Source organism: Lactuca sativa, chromosome 4 (assembly GCF_002870075.4).
Source record: "Lactuca sativa cultivar Salinas chromosome 4, Lsat_Salinas_v11, whole genome shotgun sequence".
In the NCBI taxonomy this organism is placed as follows: Eukaryota; Viridiplantae; Streptophyta; class Magnoliopsida; order Asterales; family Asteraceae; genus Lactuca; species Lactuca sativa.
The window spans coordinates 323,731,683-323,741,945 of NC_056626.2; the positions used below are offsets into that span (position 1 = coordinate 323,731,683).

The following is a 10,263-nucleotide window of genomic DNA, read 5'->3' on the forward strand; positions in this document are numbered from 1 at the left end:
TTCACATATATAGATAATAACAGCCTATTTATACCAAATACACAAATTTCACATTCATATACCACATTACAACAAACATACATACATTCACATACACATACAATAACATCCTACTTATAACAAACACATATAATTTCACATATATATAGATAATAACATCATATATATACTTCTACCAAATACTCATATACCACATATACATCAAACACACATACATTGTCATATATACACCAAATTCACATATATTCATACAAATATCAAATATGCACACAATTTTCACATATGACAATTTTCACATAATTTTCATATATAAATACCAAATTCAAAAAAAATTGAAATAATAGAGCCTGTAGTGGTGGAAATCAACGGATATGTAGCCGGAAAAATTAGTCTTCACCCAAAAATACCCTCACTCGTAAACCCAAACACAACACCACCAAAAACACTGAAATTGAAAAATTTCTTACAATTTAATCATCAAATGCAGCTAGAAATCGAAATTAACATACAAATACAACGAGATACAAGAAATTCAACTTACCTTTCTTCAATAGATGGAGCTAGAAATCAGTCCCAATAAGCCCAAACCACCCTTGGTCCCTAATCACACACAATGTTGGGAAGATATGTTGTTGGAATCAGCTAATTGAACACAAATTCGGTGGAAATTGGAAGAGGCGGTAGCAGCAAACAGAAGGGAATTGGGAAGAAATAAGCAAACTGCGTGTGTTTTATTTTATCTGCGAGACCCTTTAATGGCGACGACTAGGGCTTTAACGGCGACAATAGGCAATAGCGGCAACAATATGGAGGGAAGGGTACCGCGTCATTTTTAGGTAACTATTAGCGACGACTTTTTACACTTTTAGCGATGAAAAAAATGTCGCCGATATTAGGTTTGTGCGGATATGAGACCCCAACCATTGGATTAGATACTTAATCGAACGGCTGAGATGTAACAGAGGAGGAAAACACGGATTCGGATGATAAGCCTTTAGCGGCGACACTATTACCGGCAACAGGGACTTTTAGCGGCGACTTTAGCAATTGTTTCCGTTAAAAGTCAATGTCGCCGGTAATAGTGTCGCGGCTAAAGGCTATAATTCTTGTAGTGTGATTTACATCTTCAGTCCCTTCACTAGTACTTGCTTTACTAAAACAACACAACTATAATCCATCTTAATTTCCTTCTACGTACAGATTAATAAGCAAAATGAATTGAACTTTTTTGGCAACTTAAATTTCGAGTCCCTACACTAGTACTTGATAGATCTACTTTCATTTTCTCCCACCCCCATGTGGTCAATCGCTTGTTAAGGTGACATATAAAACCACTCTCTAAAGTCATCCTTCTTAATGTCATCACCTAAGAGGCTTATTTCTTCCTCTTTTCTAGTAAACATAAACAAGAACATGTGATATAATGAAACAAAAATAGAAATTTCAACTGTTAAAAAGAATTGATTCTGTAACACCCTGTTTATTTATTAGATAAATAAATTAATTACTGAACAAATGGTAGCCCTAAAATAAATAATTATATATCAAAGGATGGTCTCGAGGAACTAATTGTCACAAGTTTCGAAGTTGGGGGTTAAAAGTGTGAGTTTCGGATTGATTTTGTAAATATTTGTGGAGGCAAGGACTAAATAGTAAATTATTGACTTCATTTGAAAATAAATGTAGGAGGAGGGGCTACTTGGTAAAAGTTGGACTTAATTAGTAAGGGATTTAAGAGGCAGGGTTCAACTGGTACCTTATGGGTTCACTTTGAAAGAAGAATGGTATGGAGGGACTGTTATGGTCTTTATGGCAACTTATTGAATGGAGGCAGGTATTAAGGTTCCACAAACCCTAACCCGAGCGAACCAACTTCAGCCGCTACACCTCTCCACTTTATCCCTCTCGTTTGTGGTCGCACACCTCCCAACTCCTCCATCATCGGTCATTGTTCCTCGTCTGTGAAGTCGGAGGACCACTGAGAAGCCCCTGCCGCCATCAGGGTAGTTGATGTTGCCGCCGTTCGGGCTATTGTCGTCGCTAGTTGGTGCTGCTGCCGGCTGTTTCGCCCACTACCATTTTTCCTCTCTCTCTCTCTCTCTCTCTTCCCTATCGTTCATTGCAACGCTAGATGTCGTGAACATCGTTCTGCTTCTGGGAGTTATTGTGTCACTATGGTCATGGTTTTGGTGAAGGATTGCCACCGTTTCCCGGCCAGAAACTCTCCATTATCTTCGTTTGCAGTCGTGTTTGTCGTGTGCTGCCGCTGTCGACATCATTTTACGCCACCTGGAGGGATGGTTGGGCTTGTTCACAGCCAGAAGTGATTGTGGTGTTGGTATGAGGCTGTTGGAATGATGCTTGGCCGGAAACCCCAATGAAAGACCCCACTGCCACCAATCGCCACCACAAGCCACCACAAGGTGGTTATATACTTATATATGTGTGTATGTTTAGCTTAGGTAGTATGTGTGTTAGCTAGCTTACCACCGTAGGGTGGTGGCTGCCGCCACCGACCACCGTGTTGGGTGGCGGTGTGCTTGCCTCGTTGAGTTTGATTCATTTAGGGTGCTTGAAACTCTAATGGGCCTTGTAAGCCCTAATGGACCCTAATTGACCCAATAAAACCCTAATGGGCTTAATGATATTCTAGTGGGCCTAATAGGCCCAATAAAGCCCTAATTTACCAAAAGTCCCAACAAATCGATAAATGGGCTAGTATTTGGATTGGAAAACCCTAATGCCAATAAAACTCTAATTTAGAGAATTTATCGGGACACATACAGGAATTATTTAATAACTTGAAATATTAAATAATAACCATTGGCAGAAACTAATCTAAGCAATATTAGACTTAATGGATTAAGTCCTTAGTGGCTTAAGTCCCTAGTGGGTTAAGGTCTTAATGGGTTAAGTAGGAACACTACCCTAATCATCATTTCATGTAAGAAACCCTAATTTTTAATTGGGCCTTTCCATTGGGCTTTGGTAATTGGATTATTAATGGGCCATTCAAGAATAATCTTATGGACTAGAATACGTTGATGGGCTTAGGGCAAGACCCATATGAGGGTTTGGGTCCAATTTGGAAAATTGGGCCATAGATGGGCCATAGGTTGGACCTTTGTGATTATGAGATATTGGGCCATTAAAAATACCAAATGATGGACTGGACTTTTGGCTGGGCCTTAGAATGAGACCATGCCAAGGTTTGGGCCCAATTTGGAAAGTTGGGCTATATGTTGGGCTTAGATTCCTAGTTGACTTTGGGCCTATGGATTGGGCCTTGGGCTTGAATAAAGCCAACCTTGGAGTAATGTAGTAATTATCCAAGTATGTATTTATGGTTATGTGTTGGGACCCAATTATTAATTGGGTGTTATTTTGGTGTTGACAGTTCGGGAATCTGTCATCCCGCAGCTGGGGTTGAGTCTGCGGAACTTCAGCAATATGGGGTTGAGTCTGCGGGACTTCAGCAGTGTGAGGTGAGTTACCTTCCAATAGATGTGGATCTACGGCCACAATGTCGGCCCACCAGTAGGAGTTGTTTGTTAGATGATTATCTTTGTGATAATTATCTGGTATGTTGCTATCTGTTATGATTATGTGCTAGTATGCTATGATGGTATATGTTATGTGGTAGGAGGGGGTTGGTTAGACCCCAGTACCGGTCGAAAGGACCGAAGGGGTAGTTAGTACCCATTTACATTAGACCGTTTATGATATATGTGTTATGTTATTATGTGGTAATGGTAAGGGGTGAAATAGTCCCCGGTTACTGGTTGAAAGATACCGAAGAGGAGGCCAACACCCAAATATGCTGTTGAAAGATACCGAAGGGGAGGCTAGCACCCAGATAAGTTAGGCAGTTACCGGTTGAAAGATACCGAAGGGGAGGCCAACACCCAGATATGTTAGGCATTATGTGTTTATATGGTATGTGGTATGATGGGGGAACTCACTAAGCTTTGTGTTTATAGTTTTCAGTTTTGGTTTCAGGTACTTCAGTTTCAAAGGAAATGAGCCGGCTTGATCGCAGCGCATCACACTATGGTTTCCTCACATGAAATCTTTGGGATTAGACTCTGATATTGTTTTATGATAACATGTTTTGATTATTTCTACTTTGGTTTTGACATGACATGATATTATGGATGTTTTATTATACTGTTGGTTTTATAATAACGTATTTCAAAATGAAATTTTTGGCCTGTATTTTTGGGTTGTTACAAGTTGGTATCAGAGCTTTGGTTTGAGGGATTTGGGTTCACTCTCGGGTGTGTTTGAACTCAAACTAAGAACTTGGTATAAAAATTTTCAAAAGTAAAAATCATTTTATAAAAAGAAGTTTAAAAAGGGAAAAGAACTTTGAAAAGAACAAGGTGAGTGATGCGTGCAATCAGCTGAGCTCAAGTAAGTTTTCCCTAAGATACCCATACATGTTATGTTATGATATGATTATGAGAACTGCATGCTAGATTGGGACTGAGGAACTAGGAGGATGCCTTATATGCCTATTGTATGTGCCAGTAGACTTGCATGCTAGTACTGATCAGTTAGTGATAGGATAGCCTGTTTAGGTTATGCCTGATTGTATGAATCTTTGAATTTCATGTACAGACTCTTGAGTAGAGGATGTAATGGTTTGATTGGAATATGATGGTTATATTTTTCATTGTCTGAATGTTGCTTGCTCTGTGCTTTGTGGGACTCTTAGTAATGTGAGCTAGCTATATTCATGATATAGCTATTTAACATTATTGGGAATCTTTCAGCAGCTGAGGATTGTGTGAGTTTGGGAACCTAGGAGAGCCTAGGATATGTTTCAGTGGGTTAGTAGTGAAGTTTAGTGAGACTGGGTGTATAAGTTTGAGGAAGTGACTTGGAGGATTCGAGAGGATTGCTGAGGAAAGTATGGATAGGTGTGGAAGGTAGTATTGGGCCCGTACTACTGAAAGCACATGATCCATACTGGAATCGATGAGCGTCTTGGAGAATCTGAGGAGCTTTAGGGAGGAGTTTGTGACCCAGTTTGGGGATAGAGGATGTTCGAGCTATTGTAGCTTAGCCATTGGCAAGTGAGCCAGTGAGCGTGACAGGGTGTTAGGCCCTGGAGGATGTGAATTTTAAGTCCGAGGATGCGAGATCGATTTGGAGCACCCTGGAAAGAGAGGGTTGTGCCAGGTGCGTATGTAGAGGGTCCCGGGAAGAGACCCATGATTTCTGATCATCAGGTGAAAGGCCAGTTGGGTCGAAGTCAGTACACCACGTATAGCAAGGTGCACAAGGGAGTTTGTCGCTCCATGGGTTTAGGCTGCTACAGGTGTGGCAGGGTTGGTCTTGTTTGCAAAAGGTGATAAGGATTCTTGGGTGTTAAGCACCCAAGATTGAAACTCAGATTTTGGTTTCGGCTCAGGAGCAGAGCCTGAACCAGTTGAGGCGAGATCATAGAAGTTTATCTCATCGGAGATTACTTGTGGAGTTTTAGGAATGGACCTTAGTGGTCTTTCATTCAGCCAATGAAGGGATTTGAGAGCCTATACAGTTGTCTAGGGACCTTTCAGGCCAGATTCATCGCGAGACAGTTAGGGGTCAATCTAAAATCCAAGGTCTGTGGATTCTTAAAAGCCTTCAGGAAAGAGGAACCTATTGTTAGTTCCTGTCATCAGGTCCGGAGAGAGTTTTGTAACGTGTTGTCAGGATGGTCTAATTATCTCTGGAAAAGGTGATCAGTATTCCTCCAGATGATGCGGGTATATCATCTTTTACTGCTCTTAGATGGATGTTGGGAATACGTATGACTTTTTAATTATGAGTGAGTTTGGATAAGTTAGATCTCGGTTTGTTTTTTGCTAATGTTTGGGTTATCAAGGATCATATATGTCATCCTGGATGCCGAAAAGTCATTGATGAACCCACAGAGGGACGCATCTTGTGAAGTAGGTTCCGCGTGTACCGTTATCATTCTGGATCTTTGTCGAGATTTGTGCGGGAGTATTATTTGGGAGATCCTTGGTCGGGAATTAGTGGGATGGTTCTCCTTTGAAGTCATATTTCAGTGATTCTATCATTTGTTCGTATATGGTTGAATTTGTCTATGGATGAACTTTGGAGTTCAAGGCATTACTATTGCTAAGACAGGATTAGTAGCACGAACAGGGTGATGTCAGTTGCGGGTGTTAGATGCATAAGTGGTTGGTCATCCGATGTTCAAGAAATTGTACTTTCGCATGGGCTATGTACGGATAGAGTTCAGTGGTGCTGCAAGATTGGAAGTGGGAACGAGGACTCGTCAGCTAGAGTGAAGATTAGAGCCTCTAGTTGTCAGCATGGGAGGCGGATTGAGATGTCAGACCGGACCAGATTTCAAGAGTACTCATCAAGATTTCCGAGTATAGGCAATCTTAAGGTTTAACTGATGATTAATCGCTAGCATTGGTAAGCACAGGTTGTCATCAGGGGGATACTAGGAAGCGAGAAGGATTAGGAATCCTTCAATTCTCGCGTGCCATGAAGACTTAGTTGAATCTAAGTGGGGGAGACACTTTTTATAAAGTCCTCCAAATGTGAGTTCTGGTTGCGCGGGGTGCCATCTCTTGGGCACCTTGTCAATTAGAAGGGTATTCTAGTCGATCCGGCCAAGATAGAGGCCGAGATGCAGTGGGAGATTCTGAGGTCTCCATCTGAGATTCGGAGTTTCTTGGGTCTAGTGGGTTATTACCAGAGATTTATACAGGACTTCTCAGAGATTGCGGTTCCTTTGACACGATTGAACAAGAAATTGGTGGCCTTTCGTTGGGGTCCTGAGCTGCAGACAGCCTTCGAGACTCTCAGATAGCAGGTTTCGGAAGTCAGGTTAGAGTTCCAGTTAGGACTCAAGTTTAGTGGTGTGTTAGGTCGAGTGCTTGTTCGACTAGTATGGAAAGTGTTGTAAGACTGCGGGGGTAACCGTAGCATTCACTGGCGATCAGATAATATGGAAAGAGTTGTAAGACTGCGGGGGTAGCCATTGCATTCAGTAGCGATCAGATAGTATAGAAAGTGTTGTAAGACTGTGGGGGTAGCCATAGCATTCACTAGCTATCAGATAGTATGGAAAGTGTTGTAAGACTGCGGGGGTAGCCGTAGCATTCACTAGCGATCAGATAGTATGGAAAGTGTTGTAAGTCTGCGGGTGTAGCCGTAGCATTCACAAGGGTTAGCAGATAGTGCTAGAGTGTTGTGAGTTTGCGGGTGTAGCCGTAGCATTCGCTAGGTTGGTAGATATCATGAGTGCGTTGTTAGGACACGGAAGGAACATGAGTACCCACCATTTCGGGTGCAGCAGTGGGGACGTGGAAAATTGACGAATTGGTTTTTGGGTATTCTCAGATGGATTAGATCTGGTTGAGCCAACGATAAGACTGTAGGAGCGCCACTACAGTTATGGGATCAGGGAAGTAGTGGACCGTATAAGATTACTTGTGATATAAGGCTACCATTGGTCAGGTAGCAATCACTTTTAGTCTTGGATTCGATAATTAAAAGATTCAATGCATGTACCCGATTGGTTATATCCGAAAGTTGTTAGAGTCGCAGTGGCATGATAACTAGTGGCAATTGGTTCCAAAGAAGGATTTCGTTCAGAATTCGTGTGAGGTGACTGAGTATGAAGTCCTTTGGCCCGACAGCCGGGGTGGAACCTGATATTTCAGATGATTGGTGAACGAATTGAGACCAAGCAGGTCTTGCTAGATTTAGAAGCAGCCACATGGCAACAACTGCTTCAGGTAGTCTAGTGTTCGGTCAGTTTCAACGTTTGGGCAATATTTATATTTGTGTTCTAGGTTGCAAGTTCAGACGAAATAATAAATTTCTTGGGTCATATTAAATGACCTACAGGGATAATCGGGTTTGTGATTTCAGTTTTCTAGTGGGAACCATAGGTTATCAGAAGTTGAGTAGTCAGTTGAGGGATAAAAAGACTAGATTCAACGATAATGATTTAGTATGAGTGGTCTGTCAGCGATTCAGACCATCTCGAGAAAACAAATTTCGAATAGAGTACATGTGATCTTGTTGCAAGGAATTTGTTAACATGCGGATTATAGGGCTTCGCAATGATTGGTCACGACTACCCTGGGAAGACTAGGGTGTGCCCAGGATGGTGACCAAGTTACTAGAATGGTTGGGCGAGTAAGGAACAGCAAGGAATGATTTTGATGACGAAATCTAATTTAAGTGGGGGAGAGTTGTAACACCCTGTTTATTTATTAGATAAATAATTTAATTACTGAACAAATGGTAGCCCTAAAATAAATAATTAATTATCAAAGGATGGTCTCGAGGAACTAATTGTCACAAGTTTATAAGTTGGGGGTTAAAAGTGTGAGTTTTGGATTTGAAAATAAATGTAGGAGGAGGGGCTACTTGTAAAAAGTTGGACTTAATTTGTAAGGGATTTAAGAGGCAGGTTTCAACTGGTAACTTATGGGTTCACTTTGAAAGAAGAAGGGTGTGGAGGGATTGTTATGGTCTTTATGGCAACTTATTGAATGGAGGTAGGTATTAAGGTTCCGCAAACCCTAACCTGAGCGAACCATCTTCAGCCGCCACACCTCTCCACCTTATCCCTCCTGTTTGCAGTCGCACACCTCCCGACTCCTCCATCATCGGTCATTGTTTCTCGTCTATGAAGTCGGAGGACCACCGAGAAGCCACTGCCGCCATCAGGGTTGTTGCTGTTGTCGTCGTTCGGGCTATTGCTGTCGCTAGTTGGTGCTGCTCCCGACTGTTTCGCTCACCGTCATTTTTCCTCTCACTTTCTCTCTCTCTCTCTCTCTCTCTCTCTCTCTCTCTCTCTCTCTCTCTCTCTTTCTTCCATGTCGTTCATCACAAGGATGGACATGGTGAACGTCGTTGTTGCTTCTGGGAGTTATTAGGTCGCTATGGTCATGGTTTTAGTGAAGGGTTGCCACTGTTTCCCGGCCAGAAACGCTCCATTATCTTTGTTTGCGGTCGTGTTTTTCATATGCTACCGCTGTCGACGTCATTTTACGCCACCTGGAGGGGTGTCTAGGCTTGTTCATATCCAGAAGTGATTGTGGTGTTGGTATGAGGCTGTTGGAATGATGCTTGGCCGGAAACCCCAATGAAAGACCCCACTGCCATCAATTGCCGCCGCCGGCCACCACAAGGTGGTTATATACCTATATGTGTGTGTATGTTTAGCTTAGCTAGTATGTGTGTTACTTTTGGGTTTTTTCATTTTAAATTGTATCGAAAAATGGAATGAAAATCAAACCACCACCGTAGGGTGGTGGCTGTCGCCTCCTGCCGCCACCGACCGCGGTGTCGGGTGCCGGTGTGCTTGCCTCGTTGAGTTTGATTTGTTTAGGGTTCTTGAAACCCTAATGGGCCTTATAAGCCCTAATGGACCCTAATTAACCCAATAAAACCCTAATGGGCTTAATGATATTCTAGTGGGCCTAATAGGTCCAATAAAGCCCTAACTGACCTAAAGTGCCAACAAATTGATAAATGGGCTAGTATTTGGATTGGAAAACCCTAATGCCAATAAAACTCTAATTTTGAGAATTTATTGGGATACACACGGGAATTATTTAATAACTTGAAATATTAAATAATAATCATTGGCAAAAATTAATCTAACCTATATTGGACTTAATGGATTAAGTCCTTAGTGGATTAAGTCCCCAGTGGGTTAAGTCCTTAATGGGTTAAGTAGGAACACTTAACCCTAATCATCATTTCATGTAAGAAACCCTAATTTTTAATTGAGCCTTTCCATTGGGCTTTGGTAATTGGATTATTAATGGGCCATTCAAGAATAATCTTATGGACTAGAATACGTTGATGGGCTTAGGGTAAGACCCATATGCGGGTTTGGGCCAAATTTGGAAAATTAGGCCATAGATGGGCTATAGTTTGGACCTTTGTGATTATGAGATATTGGGCCATTAAAAATACCAAATGATGGACTGGACTTTTGGTTGGGCCTTAGAATGAGACCATGCAAAGGTTTGGGCACAATTTGGAAAATTGGGCCATATGTTGGGCTTTGATTCCTAGTTGACTTTGGGCCTATGGATTGGGCCTTGGGCTTGAATAAAGCCAACCTTGGGGTAATATAGTAATTATCCAAGTATGTATTTATGGTTATGTGTTGGGACCCAATTATTAATTGGGTGTTATTTTGGTGTTGGCAGTTCGGGAATCTTTCATCCAGCAGCTGGGGTTGAGTCTGCGGGACTTCAGCTATGT

At 41.8% G+C, this 10,263-nt stretch overlaps 1 long non-coding RNA gene across 1 annotated transcript; it reads right to left on the minus strand.

Annotated features, from left to right (window-relative positions):
- Nucleotides 1–226: 226 nt before the first annotated feature.
- LOC128133335 (uncharacterized) lies at nucleotides 227–8,696 on the minus strand. Its single transcript, XR_008231939.1, has 2 exons — nucleotides 542–8,696; nucleotides 227–445 (listed from the first exon to the last, which is right to left on the minus strand). It is a non-coding gene; the product is annotated as an uncharacterized LOC128133335 (long non-coding RNA).
- Nucleotides 8,697–10,263: the final 1,567 nt, after the last annotated feature.